The sequence below is a fragment of the Erithacus rubecula genome, assembly GCF_903797595.1.
Source record: "Erithacus rubecula genome assembly, chromosome: 3".
In the NCBI taxonomy this organism is placed as follows: Eukaryota; Metazoa; Chordata; class Aves; order Passeriformes; family Muscicapidae; genus Erithacus; species Erithacus rubecula.
In genome coordinates, this window is record NC_136689.1 from 57,341,189 (window position 1) to 57,360,380 (window position 19,192).

A 19,192-nucleotide genomic window follows, 5' to 3' on the forward strand; every position below is an offset into this window, starting at 1 on the left:
GCTCTTTCGCCTTGATCTTCACATGCTTCTCTTTAGCTCTTCCTCCATCCTGTCTCCTTTCCCGTCGCTCTTTCTGTTTCCCCTTCCCGGCTGACTTTTGTTCTCTCCGCTCTCGAAAGCGCACGCACGCACACGCAGAAGACCTTGGGCAGTTTTGTCTTTCACCTCTCCCTCCTTCTTTGTCTTGCAGCTTCTTTCTCCAAGCAGAGACTCCCCGTTGGTGGTGGTGGTGGTCACTTCCTGTTGTCCATTGGTAGGAAGTTTTTTTTCTTTCTCCCTCTCTCTCTCAGGTTGTAATGACTTTTTGTGACACTCCTCACCCTTCCGCCCACCCACCCCCCCGGCTCAGCCGTGTGTCCTGTTAGCTAATGACAGCGGGCTCGCGTGTGCGCCGATGAACAAGTCCTCGGTCTCCAGCAAATAGTACGGATCGTCTCCCAGTTTTGGAGGGTGGGGGTGGCTGTTGTTGTTGTCGCCGGGTGATCCCCCCTCCCCTGCCTTGCCTCGTTCTCAGCGGCGCCGCCAGCTGCTCCCTGCGCGGCGGCTCCGTCGGTCGCTGCCTCCGCTCCGTGCCGAGGAGCGCTGCGCGCACCGCGGCCGCTCTTGATTTCGGGCAGATAAACTTTCAAGTTTGGGAGCGGAGCGGGTCACACGGCAGCTCCTCCTACTCTCCTCCTCCTCCTCCGCCTCCCGTGCCGCGCTGCCGGGGCTGCCGCCGGGGCTGCCCCCAGCCCCGCAGCCCGATCCGCTCCCCGCCGTCGCCGAGCCTCCCTCTCCGCACGCACTTTCCCAACAGCGGCTTTTCTCCCAGGCCCCCCCTTTTTTTGTAAAAGTGGGGAGGGGGTGTGGGGAGAGACTTCCCTCCCCCCCCACCCCCCCTCTTTCCACCCTTATCGCATTACAAGTTGCCGGGGAGCCGGGCCGAGCCTCCCCCGCCCTGTCCCGCCGACTCGCGTCCCTCCCGCCCCGTCCGTCCCCCGGGGAGGCGGGCGGCCCCTCCATCGCGCAGCAGCTCCGTCTCCCCGGCCGCCGCCACAAGTTGCCGCTTCCCGCGGCCGTCCCTGTCCTTCTCCCGCTCGGCCGGGGCGGCGCGGAGCGCGGCCGGCCCGCTCCATGGCAGCCAGCCGCCGCTAGGATGTACCCCACCGTCGCCGATCGCCGCGGCGCCGCTCCGCGCAGGGGCTCGCAGTGTGCGCGCTGTCCTGCCGCTCGGCTCCGAGCCGCGCTGTGCATGTGTGCTTTCGGGGCGGGGGGGCTCCTTCAGCGGGTCCTGAGATCCCTCCACAGTTTTGTTTTGTTTTCCTTTTTTGTTTTTTTCTTTTTTTTTTTTTTTTTTGTTTTGCTTTGTTTAATGTGTTAGTGGCAGCCCGGCCCCGCCGACCCCCGCCCCGTACCGCGCCCGGCGGAGCGGCCCCGGCGCCGGCCCTCGCAGGGGCGCGGAGGCGCAACCCACCTTGCCGGCCGCGGGAGGGAGGCAGGCAGCTCCGCGCATGGGGCCGGGGATCAGTGAAAGGGATTTCCTCCTAATACCCCCACCCCAGCCCGTGTAATCCAGCCCTAGTCCTTAAAACACACTAACCCCGGCTTCTTTGGGAGCCTTCTCTGTGTAAACTTTCCCTGCTGATAGCTCCCTTTATCTCGTGAGCTCTGATACCCTGTCCCTGGGCTTTCGGTTTATTCCCCGCTTTTATGTTGGTAGGCAAACCAAATAAAGTTAGAGGCGACAGTTTAGGCCACTCCGGATACTTTGCTGACACGCACAAGATCCGCGACATCTGTGGGGCAGGTATTCGTTAGAAACGGGAACGACCCCTCAGGGAAAGAACATTGAAACGCCAGATCAATGCTTTTTGGTATTAGACGAATGTATTTTTCTGTCCATCGTTTGCCGAGATGTGTACACGACACTCCTTGCAATGATTGCCCACTTCACAATTTAAAAACTTGTTTATTGCCTATAAATTCTAGTGCATCTTCTTCCCGTGCATCGCCCTTACTGAAAGTTTGGTCGCACTAAGAGTGTTTAGTTTAAAATACCTGGAGACAACGGTGATGGTTGAAATATGATGCAATTTTCTAATACGAGGTGGGAGGGGATGAGCCCATTAATTGAGCGTGGGTTTTTCCCGTCAGATCTAGGGATTTCTTGCACCCGGCTCACAAGAATAACACACTGTGTGTGTGTGTGTGTGTCTGTGTGTGTGTATGTCATGCGTTAGACTATAAACAGAGTGCAGGTGAAAGCGAACATCTGCGGGCGTCCAAGTAACCCGCATCACCGCAGCCGTGAGCAGGGAGCTGGAGTTAGGGCTTCCCCTTAAAGAACAGAGAAGGACATTTTTCCCGACGTTTTAGGTGAGGAGTCTTAACTAGTACTTTCTTTGGCTGAGATATTTGCCCGGAATAAGTGAGTACGCACATTCACCTCGCCCAGGCATTATTCCCCACAATTGCTGTAGTACTTGAAATGTGTCAATTTTCATTCAGTCATCTTTTCAAAAGATTTGTTGCTGTTGCTGAGGCAACATTCCCCACCCCCCCTCACCACTCACCCCGCAAAACTTTGGCGTTTTCTATTGCTCGGTGCCTGGTAGTTCCCTCAACAGCAGACGATTTCTAGGAGAACGTTTTAAAAGTGCGATGTGAGGAGAGGAAAAAAAAAAAAAAAAAAAAAAAAAAAAGGCAGCTCATTGACAGCGTTATAAACCCAAAACTTTGGTCTTTGTAAAATTAAAGTGATTGAAAATTAATATGATTTTGCGGAACGTGAGAGAATCTTTAAGTGGAAAATTAAATAATCCCGTCTTTAATGTTTAATGAACAATGGAGAACACAACAGGCAAGAAAGGCATAATTACCAGATTTGTATCTCTTGACATTAACATATTCTAGGGTTACAAGTGATACATTTTGTGGTTTTCTTTTCCCTTATGCCGCTCTCCTTCCCATTTTTTCTCTGGGAGAAGGAGCCGGCCGCGCTGCGCGGGGGCTGCGGAGCCGGGTGCCGAGCGGAGCGGGGGCTGCCCCCGCCGGAGAGGAGCTGCGGAGCCCCGGCTCCGGCGGGCACTGCCGGACCCACCGCCGGCCACGGCGCACATCGCCGGGGGAAACTTTCTACACGACCTCAGTGGAAAGCCCTGTCAGTGTAGTGCGCTCGGGAGGCGAGCGGAAAGTTATGAAGTGATAGGCGTCTCCTCCGGCCCCTTCCTCCTCCCTTGCTCCCCTTTACACCGCAAAGTTTTCCGCGGACCTTTTAATTAATCTTGTTTAGTCGAGGGCGAAAAAAAAAAAAAAAGAGTAGTGATGCGTTCGCTGAAGTTGGGCTGCGAAAAACCACAGCCACTGCAGTTGAGGGGCGGGGGGGAGGGGATGGGATCGCTTAGCCGCGCAAATCTCTGCGCACCCGCACAGGTAGGGGCGCGCAGGAGAGCGGGGAGCGCGGCTGCGAGGCTGAGAGTCACGCGTGTTCCGGCTCAAATCGCTCCCGCTCGCTTCCCCCTCGCCGTGACTGGTGGGTCCACCAAAATACTTTACTAGTGATGGGCAACAAAAGTGGTTTTTTTCCTCCGCAATTAAATCAAATTTGTTAATTGTCTTCTTTCGCGATGTTGCTTTCATTGTCAGAAGCGACACGTTGTTTTTCTGCCTGCTTAATAATGTCATTTACTAACCAGTACTTTATTTTTTACATTAATGCGACACCTAGTAATACGTTTCCATTTTTTAAATCCTTATTCGGAGTTCATAAAAACCATCCGTAAGCTTATCTACAAGATTGACTCTACGAAGAGCATATAAGTAGTTCTGTCTCCACTTATGCTTTATACAAGATTGTTGCTTTAAAACCCGTCAAAGTTACCAACGTGCGGATAAGACAGATCTGACGTCTCGTGCAACCCATCTATCGTCTTTTAAAGTTATTATTTTGCTCAGCAACTTTATTCGAAGGGGCATGCAATTATTTGGGCTTTATTTTCTGTCATCTCCTACTCTTCCTGGCAGGCTGAAGTATCGTCTTCCCACCTCCTTTCCGCACCACAACTTTTGTTTGAGGACCCTGGGGTTAAATCCAGCACAATTTTTTTTTCTGTTTAAAGCTGCAGCAACTGACCAGTAATTCATTCTCGCGTGAGCAAAGATATTACCATACTAATATTATTATTGGTAAGAAGAGGTAATTGATAACACCACCTGCCACTCTGCAGCAATCATGATGATAAATGTTTCCATCAGAGGGAAATCTGTGCTTGGTCTACCACAGCCTAGCCCAAACAGCATGTCAAATGTCAATTATAAAGATGTTTCTTTTCTATTACAATTTTTTTGTGGAAAGCAACTAGTCCCATCACGAGATTCACAGAACCAGCCTACAGCATATCTATGCCCACACGTTTAGCCTTAAACATTTAAGTTACTTTCCCTTTTATTTAATATTTGGGTCTTTAATACACCCTTGGGTCTAAATAAACATTGATTCATATACACAAAAGCTTATGTTCACACGTAGCAAACTCCAATTACCATCTACTTCCGTTCCTTAATCTAAATGCTGATAATTGAAAGAAGAATTTAAAATTCTTTGTGGAATATTTGTAATACACATCGTTGTGGGAACATTATAAAGACAACACACATTAAAGCTCATACATACACGTCATTCGCACATATAGATGCTTAGGTTCTATATATTTTAAACCCCCGTATTTGTATTGCAACGCCTCTGTCAGTACATACTCCAGGAAATGCATTTAGGGATCCAGCATCCATGTAAAATTAGAAGACTTAGCCCCTTTGCAAAATCTGTATGCTTCTGAAAAATACTAGTGAGATGAATATATGTATATATATATGTATATATATATACACACACACACTGCGGCATACAGGCAAATAAACGATGTTACATTGTCCACTAATTCTAGCTACATAAATAGTGCCGGCAAGTATAAAAACTTTCACTGCCTTGGCTGCAGATATGCTCAGAAGATTATTATTAGTTTGTATTAATAGATGCAGGCCTCAAAAGACGAAATCAGCTATTGATAATTGCAAGAAGTATACAGCAGCTACTGTATCGATCGGCTTGTCCCTTATTCCCCTGGTATAGGAGAGATAAGAAGACACACTCTTTAGTGCAATATAATTTCTTTTGACCTATCTGCTTGCTACAGACTTATGATGAATAGCCAGAGTGGTTAAAGTCCTTTATCACGAAAGTTACCCCTTGATATAATATTGATTCTTTATAACTAGCTCCAAACACAAAAATCAAACTGTCCACTTGACCATCATCATCATCAATATCATCACAAAGGCTCTGGAATAAAGATCAGCACAAGACTGAAAACGCTTTCTATAATCTGCCCACCTAATCTTTATTTGCTGATGATGAAAAGAAAAGGGGTGTGAGAGTGTGTGTGTGTGTGCACACGCCGCGGGGGCGGGGGCGAGAGGAGCCGGGAATGTCATCTGAACAAATAATAATAAAAATAACCCCTCTTAGCTTAAGAAAAAGACCGTTCAGCCGCCTTCAAAAGAAACCAAGTGCTGATCACCGAAGTTAACGATCACGCTTCGAAGCCCTGCTCTGCTGAAGGAGGGGATTCGAGTGCGGGGAAGGCCAGACGTGATTTTATATTGGGGTGCCCCCCCCCACCTCCGCCCCCGAACGAAGCGGTCTGCGGTGAATACAGAGAGTTATGTAAGATGCAATCACGGCAGGAGTGGGATCAGGCAGCATTCTCCTTGGCTAGAGTCAGGACTAACAAGTCGTCTTCTACTTTCTCTCCTTTTGCTGGTCCACGAAGCGATCCATCATTTCTTTTCAAATCACCTTGTGATCCGGTAAAAGGAAAAAAAAAAAAAAAGTCCCATGGGGGGGAAAAAAAAAAAAGGAGCCTAGGAAACGAGCCGCTGATGTTTGGGTTGATGCTTAACGAGCGTCTATAGGATGGTGTAGAAAAGAAAAAAGCAACATAATCCACATGTACATTGCCCTAAATTAACGGCATTTTCTTCACCTTCTCTCTCCATAGTACCAGCATGCTTTTGCTCAGAGTTGCATTAGCACAATCACCAGTAATTACAAGCGTGTGTACACTGGGAGAATGAAGATTGGGAAGGTGGGAGGTAGGACGTGATTCCCCTTTGGAGCAATCAGGACTGGGAAAGGTTTCAATCCATGCGAACGGTACGTTGATCATATTTAATGGGCTGGTTAGGCTGGCGCACGAGCCGAGGTGCCATTTCAGCGCAAGTTTGCTCTTTTCAGGCGAGAAGGGGAGGCGGGGGGAGGGAAGGAAGGGCAGCGATGGCAGCGGCCACGGCAGCTGAAGTTGCATTGACTCCGTCCAGCGCCCCAAGGGAGCACAGCTCGGGGGAGAAGGCGCTTCCTTACCACCGACACCCTTTGTGGGGAACGGGGCGGGGGGCACATCCCAGCGAGGGGCGGCCGCGCCGGGGGTGACCGGGGGTGACCGGGGGTAGCAGGGCCGAGCCGAGGGGACCGACCCGAGCTGGGCCGGGCCGTGCCCGCTCGGGCCGTGCCTGATCTGCCGCCGCCGAGGCGCGGGCGCTCCCGGAGCGGAGCGGAGCCCGCTGCTGCTGCCGCCCGCCCGGCAAACACACGGTGCGTGGAGCGGCCCCGCCCGGCTACTCGCTCCGCCGGGGCTGCCGCACCGGTGACAGCCCCGCCGCCCCAATGACACCCCCGCCGCCCCAGTGACACCCCCGCCGCCCCAGTGACACCCCCATCACCCCTGTGACACCCCCATCACCCCAGTGACATCGCCGCCGGCCCGGTGACACTCCTGCCTCTCCAGAGACACCCCCGCCGGACCGGTGACACCCCCGCCGGACCCGTGACACCCCCGCCGCCCCGCTGAGCTGCCGCCAACTTCTCCAGAGCAAACTGGTTGCTCCCTATCGTCTTTTCCCCGTGCCTTCTCCAGCAGCTCGGCCCCGGCAGCCGCGCGGCCGCCGCTCCCCCCGGGGCTTCCCCCGAGGGAAGGTTCCCACCGGGAGTTCCCCCCCACGGCTGTGGCCCGGGGAGGGTCGCGGAGGTGGCAGCTGTGACAGCCGGTGGCATCAACACTGGGAGTCGCGGCCAGGCTCCTGCTGTTCCCGGCTCCCTCCTCCCCGCGGATCGGGGACAGAGCCCCCCACCCATGAGAGCGACAGCGGCAACAATTAACGGTCATCGTTCTCCCTAACACTCATACACAACGCTCCGTTTGCTCCACCAGCGGCTCATAATTACGGATTTTAAAAACTTTCCTCCATCCCGCTAAATTCTCAGCACCCCCTCTCTCTGCTCCTCCCCTCCACCGAAAAAAATCTGCGGGGTCATTAAAAAAACCCCAACGCAGGGCGGAATGGCAGAAATGCCGAGATCTGCTGTGGCCTGAGTTGCCACTCCTCACTAGGTCACACAGACACAGAGCCCCTCTGACGAGTTCCCCAGCCCTAGCTGATATCTCAGAATTACTCACTGACCTTTGCAGTGGATATTGTAAGAGAATGAAATCAGTCAATCAAAATTAAGAAAAAGACAGTCTTTTGCCCAGATTATGACATTTGGCCTGAGACTAATTATAAAATGGGCATCAGAAGTACACACAGGTGGGTGGAGGGTTTTCTTAAGATTTCAGTGGTTTTTGGGATAGGGGGAAGATTTCTCAGAAGATACAATCTAATCCAAGTTGGTGTCTTCCTAAAACCAGATGATGACAAAAGGACAAAAATGAAAAAGTGGAAATGTGCATATGCATAATGGCAGTGACTGGTGGGAGGAGGGCAGAAGGGTGATTTCAGACTTACACTACTGATATATAGAAATAGTTGATCAAACTGTGATAGACACTGGTTTGTTTGGAGTTTTTGTTTGTTTTGTTCAACAATGCATATCTTTGCTATGACCTAATGATATGTGTGCTATTGAACTTCACAAAATGCATTCATGCTTCCCTTGGCAGGTCTAGGTGTAAGAGTTGATGACTAACAAAAGTAATATAGATTAGAATCAATTCCCCTTATCTGGTGACAAAAAATAACATCATGTCAGCACTGTGTACATCCTAGCGTCAAATGACACAATATAATTTGATTAGTTGAATAAATAATCAGCTATATAGGTCACCTACTTGTAAATTAGATTACCCTGCTTGGGTACAGGCAGCACCTGATTAGGAAACAGCTTCTCTCTGTGTCACTCTAGCTTCTCTTTAGAAAGGACGTCTGATATTTTCAAATGCAAGGGCTTTTGAAAATGCTTTTATAATTTCCAAACTCCCATATGTGTTTTCATGTTTGCATGTAACATTTATGCAGTTTGTGTTAGTGATACCACCTTTACTACCAAAGCTAGCTGAGTTGTCCCTGTTTGTCTGAGTATTTGCAAGTTTTAAATGATAGCCCATGTGCTGTGATCTGAAATAAGGATAGCTGAAATACAATCTTTTTGAAAACTAGGTAGCATACATTTCCATAAATGATTTTGGCTAACCCACTCAGACTGCACACCCATATGAATAACAGGAATGTGAGAAAGAATAAAGTGTTAGATAAGGGAGCATGGAAACATTTAAATTCTAAAGTCCACCCTGAGGAAGATCATCAAATCTCAAGATAAGTATGTTGGCTTTTCAATGTAAACCATTATGTCAAGAAGCAGAAACAGGAGAAAGCTCTAAGTATTTGTGAAGGCTTTTAAGGGTTGGCATTTCTGCTGGGTTTGAATCTTTTTGTAATACTCTATCGGCTGGAGAGATCTCTGAAAAACTTTCTGGTTTAGGTGTTTTACTTTTTCCATAACTTGTGACTTTTCACAAATTAAGTAAGCAACATGCTGGGATGTGGTTTCTTTTCAGACCATGTGCTTGTTCACACAGTATAGCCTGCATTAGAATAATTCAGACGTGTAGAAATCAGGAGGAGGAAAAAAAGTAGCAGCCTATAATGAACACTTGGTAAAGAAGAGCTACTAAAAGGAAGAAAAAGCAGAGTTTGATAAAACAGACTGGGGACTGAGCCACTTGAGTAGGAAGAGAATGGTGGTAAGGGCAAAAAGGTGAAACAGAGATGATGGGAAGGGAGATAATGTGGACACAGAGAGAAGAGGCCAGTGTGTGACTGTGGAGAAAAGAAGTGTTTTGGAAATGAGTTCACAGAAATTAGCAAATGAAAAATTAAGTATGAAGGGTTATGCAAGGTAGGATTCATAAAAAAAAGCTTGAGATTCTGAGTAATAGGACAAGATTCTGAGAATTTTGGTGTATCAGACCAGTGGATCCTGTTTGAAACTGCTCTTCTTTGAAAGTGGAATGAAACATAAGTTTGTTTGGGAAGTCTCTAGGCACAAAGAAGGCACAAAGGCTAATTTCTGATATCAGTGTTGCTCTCTTTGGATGTACCATTAATAAAGTGAAAGAAAAATATATAATTCTTCCCTCCTTTGCTTTCTAAGAACTTCAGCAGCTGATAGTGTCACATTATTGTATATCTGTTACATATAGATTTTATGTGTAAAAGGCACACCTTTTAGTTTAAAGTGTTCATAAAATAGCATACATTTTCAAGTATGCACATTTGATTCCTCTGCTCATGTCACCTGATAGTCCTTTCATTTAAGGTAAGCCAAAATGGCAGTGATATTAACTTGCTGACTTTGTAGCTCTGGTTTGTGATTTTTTTCACCACTGAAAGGTATAAAATGGTGGGATGTGATAAGGAGAGTGATTCAGGTAAAATTGATAAAGCATCAACTTTGGGTTGCAAAGATCTACCTAAGGAGTGCAATAATGCTCCCAACTCATGATTTAATACCATTATAGCAAAATCTCTACCATTGCTGGGATCAAAATCAATTGATCAATCAATCACCCTGCTTGCCTCTGCTTGCTAACAGGAATGACACTGCAGAATCTGCTCTTACCCCTCTTTGTGAGAATAAAGAGTTTTGCTTCTCTGCTTGGAATCTGTTTCCTGAATGAATGCACCAGTTTTTGTGTGTGTGCATGTGCACCTATTTGTGTGTATAGAAACACAGAATCATTTAGTTTTGAAAAGACCTTTAAGGCCATTGAGCCAGATAAATATATTTCATATTCACATACAGAACTGCTCAGATATATCCATGTAGATCTGAAAACTGTGTTTGCACACCTCTGTTCTCTCCTTGAACAGAGCTTGATTTCAAAGTAACATCCAATCATGTATTCCTCTTTTCAAAATTATTATCTTAATCTGTGCAGCTGATTTCAGTATCTATCCATGACAGTAGTTGTGCTGTGTTTTCTCTGAGAGAAATATTTATGGTTGGAAGATCCACCTTTTCTCATAATGGGAGATTTCTTGTATATATTAATTTTTGAGGTGCTCTCAAAGCAAAAAAAAAAAAAAACCAAAAAAACAAAAAACAAAAAAACCAAACAAAAACCAAAACAAACAAACAAGAAAAAAAAAAACAAACAAAAAACCCCCCAAAAACAAAGCCAAACCAACCAAACAAAAAAATTCCAAAAAACAAACAACTAAACCCCCAACAAAATAAAACAACACATATCATGTGTTACAAGCACATTTTCCAAATGTAGAATCTGATTCAGAGACACTGTATTAAATTCATGAGAACAATGAATTCAATCCATTAGGTAAGTTTTTCTTAATTTTAGAAATACTTTATATATTAGGTTTGCATTTAAACTAGAGAGGAATAGACACAAATAGAGAGGAGGTGAACCAGGAGGCTGAGACCAACCACTCATATCTTATGGTTAGAAAAATTTTCCATGATGGGCAGGCAATTTTAGAGTTAACATTAGTAAGGTTTCTGACATTCTCCTAAAGCACCTGGTGCAGGTCAATGACACAGACTGATAACAACTAAGCTGGACAACTGTCCTGTGCCAGCAGCAACAATTTGTGTGTCTTTCTGTTCTCTGGCAAGGCTGCATTCCATCTGTACATCTCTAGTGCTTCCTCTTATCTGCCTCCCTGCCTCTGCTTCCATGAACAATATCAGTGCTGTATAACCAGCACAAGTTGAAATTACCTTTGAAATAACCTTGATTCTATTTGGTTGTGGAGGAGACTTCAAAAGGGAGAGGGAAGGTGCACAGGGGCAGGGGGGACTGCTCTGATGACAACACTGTCCTGCAGGTCTGTCCTTCTGTGTGTCAAATCTTGCCTGCAACACAAGGATCATCACTCAGCTGCAACACAAGCCTGGTTGCTGAGCTCCACCACGTCCCCAGTCATGAAATGGGGCTGACACTGTCTTATGTCACTGGTACTGGACATTAATTCATGCTCCAAAGGTGGACATTGAGTGAGCGTGGACAGTGCCATGCTGTGAAGCCAGGCACTCCGGTCAGGAAAGGAAGAGCTTGCATCTTGGTTTGTCACCAAAGAGATGATTTATGTCAAGGGTTTTCTTTTGAGGAAAAAAACCCACCCTCTTTTAAGCCTTGCTGCAAGACATTGACATGCAGGCAAGTCAGGTAGTCTTGTGTTATTTTCATGTATTTGCAATCCATATAATTTATTTTAGCAGTCAAAAATAGGTAAGTGAGGTGGTGCCACATATGTGTTCTTTATTGCCTGTTTCATTAGCTGAGTTGTTTGGACCCTGCTGTTTTCAGAGAAAGATTTTGCATTTGACACATGATGCTAATATCAGTCATTAGTACGACTGCCTGTGATTGGTGCTCTGTAAATACCTATGCACAAGTGGTTTGTAATTGTTGCTGTATAAATACCTACCAGAGATAGCCCAGGAAATTAATTGGATTGTCCTACAAGAAACACATAGAAGTGCTAGTAGGTAGTGAGAGAAAACTGTACTAAGCTCCTTTGCAGAAGAAATGAAGATGGTTTCAGGGCCAGGTGGTCTCACTGAGGGACCCTGCAGGTGCTGCTACCAGTGTCAAAGATTCCTGCAGCTTCATGTGGCTTCCAGGTTGTGTGACATCAATGGACATGTGCAGTGTGTTTTCTCCCCTGGCTTTTTCTGCCTGAGGGGACCAGACCAGGAAAGATGGTGTGATGGAAAACTTGGTGTCATGTGGCTGAAGTAACTACTCAAAGGGACTTCTGCCATGGCAGATCACTGAAGTGTGGAGTTTGCCCATCCTTAGCCTCATCTCTCATTCTGTTGTCATCCTTTGACAATTTGTGCCATGCCCCCTAGAATCTTTCAAAAATATCTTCAAATCCATGTGTAAAGCCTTTACACACAGACTGAGTAGTGTGTTTTGGGGAGTGATTACAGTCCAAGTTCACATTGTCTTTGTGATAGGATTTTCCCTTTTTGCATCAAGAATAAAGGTAAAACCACTCACATTGTCGGTTCTTTCCATAATTTGAGAGAGATACATTCTTCACCTTAACCCAGGAACCATGGATCATATCTCCAGGTGAACAGAGGTAAGAAAAAAGCCCCCAAAACCAGTGAGAAATTGTTGATAAAACTTTGCTGAGTGAAATTTCAGTCCAGGCCATGTGAAAACAGGAGCTCAACTTCAGGCTCAGACAAGCTCTGAAAGGCTCCTACATAAACAAACAGGACCTTCAGTGCTGACGTGTTAGTCCAGGCAGGAAATTGTTCAAGGGTTGGCTACTCAAGCTGCTGGGAAAACTGTCTTGAATTCAGTTGCCAAAAGCAAAATTTAGTCCTTGGAGAGGTGTTGGAGGTTAGGAAGTCCAGGCATTTCAGATATGTGAACAGCAACATCTCAAATATTGGTTAACAGCAGATTGTAGAAAAAGTGAAGAACATGATAAGGAAAAGCATACCAATGCCCCTGAAACCTGCATTTGCACAGGGCCAAATATATTCCTGCTTACAGAATTGATAGCCCAAATTATGTGGACCTGCTGATTTCAATGGGAACTGCATCCTGATATAATATAGAATAAAATTTGGCTGTTACATCAGATTGGTGTAAGTTACAGTAATTTTGAACATCTGTTGAATCACAATTAAGTATGATTATGTACTTCACCCCCTATAGTCATTTCCTCACCTAATTACATCCAACCACTTTGCATGCCACTATTGAATTTGCCCAGGTATATTTCTGAGTCAGTACTCCTGTAGCTCTGCAAATGTGAAGATGTTGAGACAAGAAAGTACTTTTTAAATTAAGAGCAATTTACAATATGTTACACTTTCAACATTCAATTAAATAATAAAGATATGAGAATAAAATCCTTTTGAAACTCCAGGGAGCCACTGATGGAATAATCTGCAAATAAGATTAAAAGATTTCAGTACAACTAAGATTGCCTTTCATGACCTTAAATGTCATCCACATCAGATTTAATTTCAAACACCGAATTTTTCCTTTTTCATTAGTCAGTCCAGGAGAGAGATGATGATGCTTCATCATGATGTACAAGATGGGTATTAGTATGAGAATAATAATTGATGTTCTAGAAATACATACTGCTCTGTTTATATTTCCATTTCAACAGTAAAACCTTTGCTGTATAATGCATGTAGAGCTCCCACCTGCAAACATGATTATTCTGTGCTGTCGACATCACATTATTATGCAATCAATACTTTGGCATGACTTGGATGGTTTTTATTTCCTCTGAAAATTCGTTACTTTATAATTCTGCTTGAATAAAGAAATCTTTCCTACTTTCCTATCATCCAAGTGCATTTTTTTATTAGTAATTACACATTTCTACATGAGCATCAAATCAGATGGAAGAACTATCCTTCTCCTTCTATATAACACCAAGATGATTTGGCCTAAGTGAAATTTCAATAGTGTATGAGAGATTCTGATGAGGGAAGGAAGAGGAAGAATAATTTTTTTATTTTGTATTCAAACAATTGTTTAATATGAATTAGTTTTACAGATATCCTAATCTTGGGCTGTGTAGTGCTGAGGACATTATCTGAAACAATTTAGCAAAGTCTCCTAGAGTATTATCTGTGTTCAGGCTGAAGAGCTGGTACCAGAGTTTCCAGGTGGACCACCTGACAAAATTGTATTAGAAGTGAGCCATAAGAAGGGTTAATCAGATTCTTTTAAAGAAAAGGTTCAGAAATCCATTAGACTCACTAGCAAAACTGATTGCCTTGAGTGTGTGTCCTTTCATGGTCTAAACAAACAGCCAAGCTTAGTCCAGAATTATGTATTTCCTGCTTGTTTAGGGAAGCTGACAGTATCAAACCACCCAGTTGAAAAAAACAGCAAGTTTCATAATTCCCCTGCAAGATATCAGTTACAGAGACCTCAATTTCTAGTAGGAGGCTACTAAGGCAAGGATATGAAAGGACGTGAGAAATCCCATCCTTGCCCTTGGGAGCTTAGGTCACTTGTATTTCTAATGGGATCTTTCCTCACAGGCAACTCTCCATCTGAACCACACCTGTGATTTAATTAAGATGTATCAAAGCAGAAGAATTTTCACAGAAGTTATTTTGCTTTGATAAATAGGTGTTTTCTGACAAGGCTTGGTCAGAGAATCCTTTACCAGTTTTGGTGACCTCAGTCCTTGTACCCCTGTTACAAAGAGTCATAAATTGTATTCAGATACTACAGTTTTCATCAACTCCAAGCATCTAGAAAGATGTTTGCCTATGTTGGTTAACAAATATAGACACAGCATTTGTATCTGATGAAGTCTGTGCATCAGCCAGATGCATAAGAGTTCCAAAATGCACTAACTGACATGAAATTATGCAGATAAGGCAGTAATGAGGTCTGAGTTAGGACTTGGGTATTTTATCTGTCTCCAGAATATACTCTGTAATGTTTGCACCTATGTTTATGTACTGCAGCTTTAGGGATACTTTCTTTGATGGACCCTAACACTCCTAGTGACATACTGTGTGCTCCTAAATCTCACAAACTATTATTCAAACAAGAACCAATTAGAGATAGACTGACCTGATTTGTTTAAAGCAGGGTATGTAATTTTGAAGCAACATTCAAAGACAGCCCCTTGGCTGGTGAAAATCTATGAAAGATTTGTGTTTGCAAACATTATTTACTGAAGTAAAATTCATGACAACTATATGAAATGCTTCAGCATTGCTCTTCCTCTGGCATTTTAGATGAGACTGAGGCCAGATGTTAAGACTGCTCTTTTCCAGTGACAATTAGTGAGCAAAATACACGGGGTATGTTCCTTATACTCTAAGGCAGACAACATTAAGAATTGTGTCATCTGAAGTTCAACCTGAATTGTCTCCAAAAGACCACTCTATTGACACTAGCCTGCTCTGTATTTCTCTACCTAAAAAGACCATCCAGAAGCAAAAGCCAAATAAGGATGTTTAGCATCATCTACTAGACACGGTTAAAATAGCAGATTAAGTAACTTTGTGCCCTTTTCTAGTTTCACATGCAGTTCCAGAAGTTCTCAATAGCTTGTAAATCCTTGTGTTTTGGAGCATCCCTTTGTCTTGCTCTCTTTGCTGTGGTACTCACTCCATCAGCTGAAGTTGTACAGGAAGTGTTAACTGAATGGAGAAATCAGACATTTTCTGCAGAGGACATCCAGCCGTGAACATTTAAAAAGTTTTTTTTCTTCAGAATGTCTTGATTTCTTTCACTTTTTCTTCAGTATAGGTAAAGCAGAAATATGTGACTGGTTTTCAGTTACACAATGCTCAGGCTGTGATATATGAAGTTTCAAAAAAGGTATCAGCAAGTCACTTGCAAGAGCAAGGGATCAGAACTCTTACACATGTTAATACAGAAGGACAGCATAAGACTTCATGGCAACAGGAAAAATAAAAATTTGGTTCTTTATGAGACCCAGCTACAGTCACCATGAGTGAAATACAAATCCCATGTGGAGGATATGCATCAATTTCCTTAATGAGGATAGTAGTGGTGTACCACAGCATGGAACTAAAAGCAAATGAGCAAAGTTGCAAAGGATACAAAATTTCCCTTTCACAGGAAATTTCAGGATTTCAGGATTTATTTTGCTTCTGAAGCAGAATGAAATCAAATCACTTTCAGTGACATTTTCTAAACAATTTCATTTTAGACCCCAGTCTTTAATCTCGATTTAAAATATAACACAATCTGAAGGAGTAATTTCAAAACGAAAAATGGAGTCACTGTTTTGAAAAGGTTAATGCGGGGTATTTTAACCTTACCAAAGGAGTTGTAATTGTTTTCCAGATTTTGTTGAAGTTGACACTTTCTCAGAAGAGCTTTGTTGTCAGTCAAACAGCAGTTTTCCACTGAAAAAACATTCAGTTGGAAAAGTTCCACTCAAGCTAGATGAAGCATGGGAGGTTTGTAGATAAGGGGAATATAATTAGCTACAATAGAAATTTTGTCAGAAGGCTGAGGCTAAGAGCTCTCATGCACTGGATAAACAGCACTGCACTCCTGAAAAGAGGACAAGCAACTAGGGCCTTTATTTTGTCAAAATGGAAAACATATCTGCTAGAAATACTGCACAGATACAAATGAAAAAAAAAATTACCTTTGGGTTATTATTCAGAGTTTTCATCTACTTTTTAGTAGGTGAAAGGAAGCATTGATACACCGGTCTGCAACATTTTGCTAAGGCAGGAATCACTGCCTCAAGGCAAACTTCTTAATGCTGCTGAATTTACAAGGGCACATACTCCTGGAATGTAAGAAGGATCTTCCTTCACAATAAAGTAACACATGCCAAGAAGCGTCAGAAAGGAGCAGGGGTAGAAGGCAAATAATTTCCTCTACTAGGAGAAGCTGCATAGTGGAGATTAATTGTCCAAAAATGTTATTGCTCAATTTCTCACTCAAACTCATTTAGCTAACGAGGGTCAAATCCCATTTTCATATTGAAAGGGTAGGATGACTTTTTATTAAGGCAAGTATGGCTCTACTTGTTTTATCATTATTTCTACCAAAACAGAATCTTCAGGCTGAAGATTACTGTATTGCAATTAGTATCACACTTTGCAAGGAAAGCATCCAATCATTGTGAGAAAATTGTTTCTCTATTAAACTAGCTGTCTGTGGAGGCTTGCTGTTCATTTTGATTTATTGCTGGCATAAAACAGATGCCAAAAATTTATGTAGGTTCAAAACTCAGGCACAGTTAGTACAGAAAAAAATATTCACCAAAGGCTATTAAACATGAAACTGTGGCCCAGGATGCTTTGAGCCACAGGCTGTTGAAAGATGTGTTACTATGTCAAGAAAGTGTGACCAAATGTTTACTTGGCTTTCTTCCCTAAGCATCCTTTCTCTCTGGTGAAGACTGAAATGACAAAATTAAAGCTGCATCTTAATAGGCAAAGTATGTTTTAGTGTGGCTTCAAAAGGCAGTCCTTGGAAATCTGAATATTCCCACCTTAGTCAGCCACTGACCTGTTGCTAAATCTTCATTAATGTGTTTTTATTCTGGCAAGATGTTCATGAATGCAACAACAGGTTGCTGTCTTGCTCCTTGCCTGCAGAATGGCAGTTGATTGAATACTTGCTGAAAGTATGTAGTGGTACAAAGGGAAAAAACCAAAAATGACAAGACCAAACCCCAAACAAACAAATCAACCCTCAAGTGTTTGAAAATAGATTTTCCTAAAAAAATTAAACTCCTCACAAATCAAACCTGTGTAGGGCAGGGGAGCAGACTGTCTGAGCTCAGGCAGCAGTGAATTATTAAGACATGTTAACAGGACTGAAAACAGCTTACCACTTTCCTCATCTATAACATGGGAAAAGCGTCATAGAGAAGCTGAATTAATCAGAGCTGATTTCTGGCAACCTTTCTCTGAGTAGCAGGACTCTGCATTTCATTCAATCAACTGAAACTGATGCAGTCAAAGTGATGCTTCTCTGTGGCCTTGGTTTCCTTGGCTTCCTAGGATTAAAAATGATCCTAAATTAACACCCTCAATTAAAAATGCCCTTAAATATTTGCACTTGGTAAGGAGTGTTTCTAGGATTTCCAGACTGGCCTCACAGAACAAATTGGGTTGATCTATTTCCAATGTGCCTGGATGAATACACCCAAGTGACACTTGTGGTCTGATCCCACGTTCTTCTTGCAGCTCCTGTTTGCCAGAAAATAGCCTGACACAGTTTCCCTTACCCCACTGGAGCATTAGGTACATCACAAGGTGTTGGTGGAGCCCCAGTGCAAAAGAAATCCAGTTAAATAGTCTTTCCTCCTTCCCTATGCAGAGTGATGACTAGAACCAATGGAAAATTAACTGCAGGTGGCTCAAAATCACTGATGCTTTATTGCCTGCTGATTTCTCATTGAAGCACCTCAGTCTCCTTTCATTTACACACATTGCCTCCTTTGCAATGGAAGGGGCACTTAGGAGCAAATAACTTTTCTGTAAATTGGGCCATATGTCTAGTCCTCCAGGGGCCCACAGTTTCAGCCCTCATCTAGAAATTTCAGAATAAATCAGAATTCGACAGATCCTGCCCCAAAAGTACTTTACTGTTTATGTGAGAGCTTTGTCCTACAAATGGACTGACTACTTGAATTTGAAACCCTTTGCTCATCTGGAAAGTCTCTGATCCAGTATCTGACAGGAGAAATGTCTCTCCTATCCCAGTCTCAAAAGACTTTCTTACTAGATCATTTCCTGGAGAGCATGTCCAGCAGAGTGTCACAAGCAATCATTTTTCTGTCTAGCCAACAGTCGCCTTTTTAACTTGGCTTTCTATAGGTATTGTTTTATCAAGTCCTCCTGTGACAGCAAGAAGTACAGATGTAATAATATACATAGCAATATATTTTCAAACCACCAGACCCATTTCCTCCTCTTTTGTTCCCTTTTATGACCCTGATGTCATTTGGAATAAACTGTAATTGGGTCATTTTGTCATCCGCTGAGCAGCCTCCATTAACAAACCTTTACAGCAGTAAGTGCTGGTAGCAGGATCTCTGTCACAGGCAGTTGCCACTTAGTGAAGTTTCACAAACATATCTACATTATTTATGCATGCTGTGCTTTATTACCGACGCCAGGTGTGAGCCAGGAGCGCTCCAGTACGTACGGGCAGCTCCAGAGGTCAGATGTCAGCGCTGAAGTAATAACGATAAAAAACGGAGCGAGAGAGGTGTGTTCTCATGTCACTGTCACTGCAGTGCCTCGCCAGCTGCAGCCCTGCCTCTGCTTTATAGCAGCCTTTTGAGCCATGCTGGCATTGCTGGGTGGCCACAAACATCCCTGCCTTCGGATGGACACCAATGCGTGCGCTTA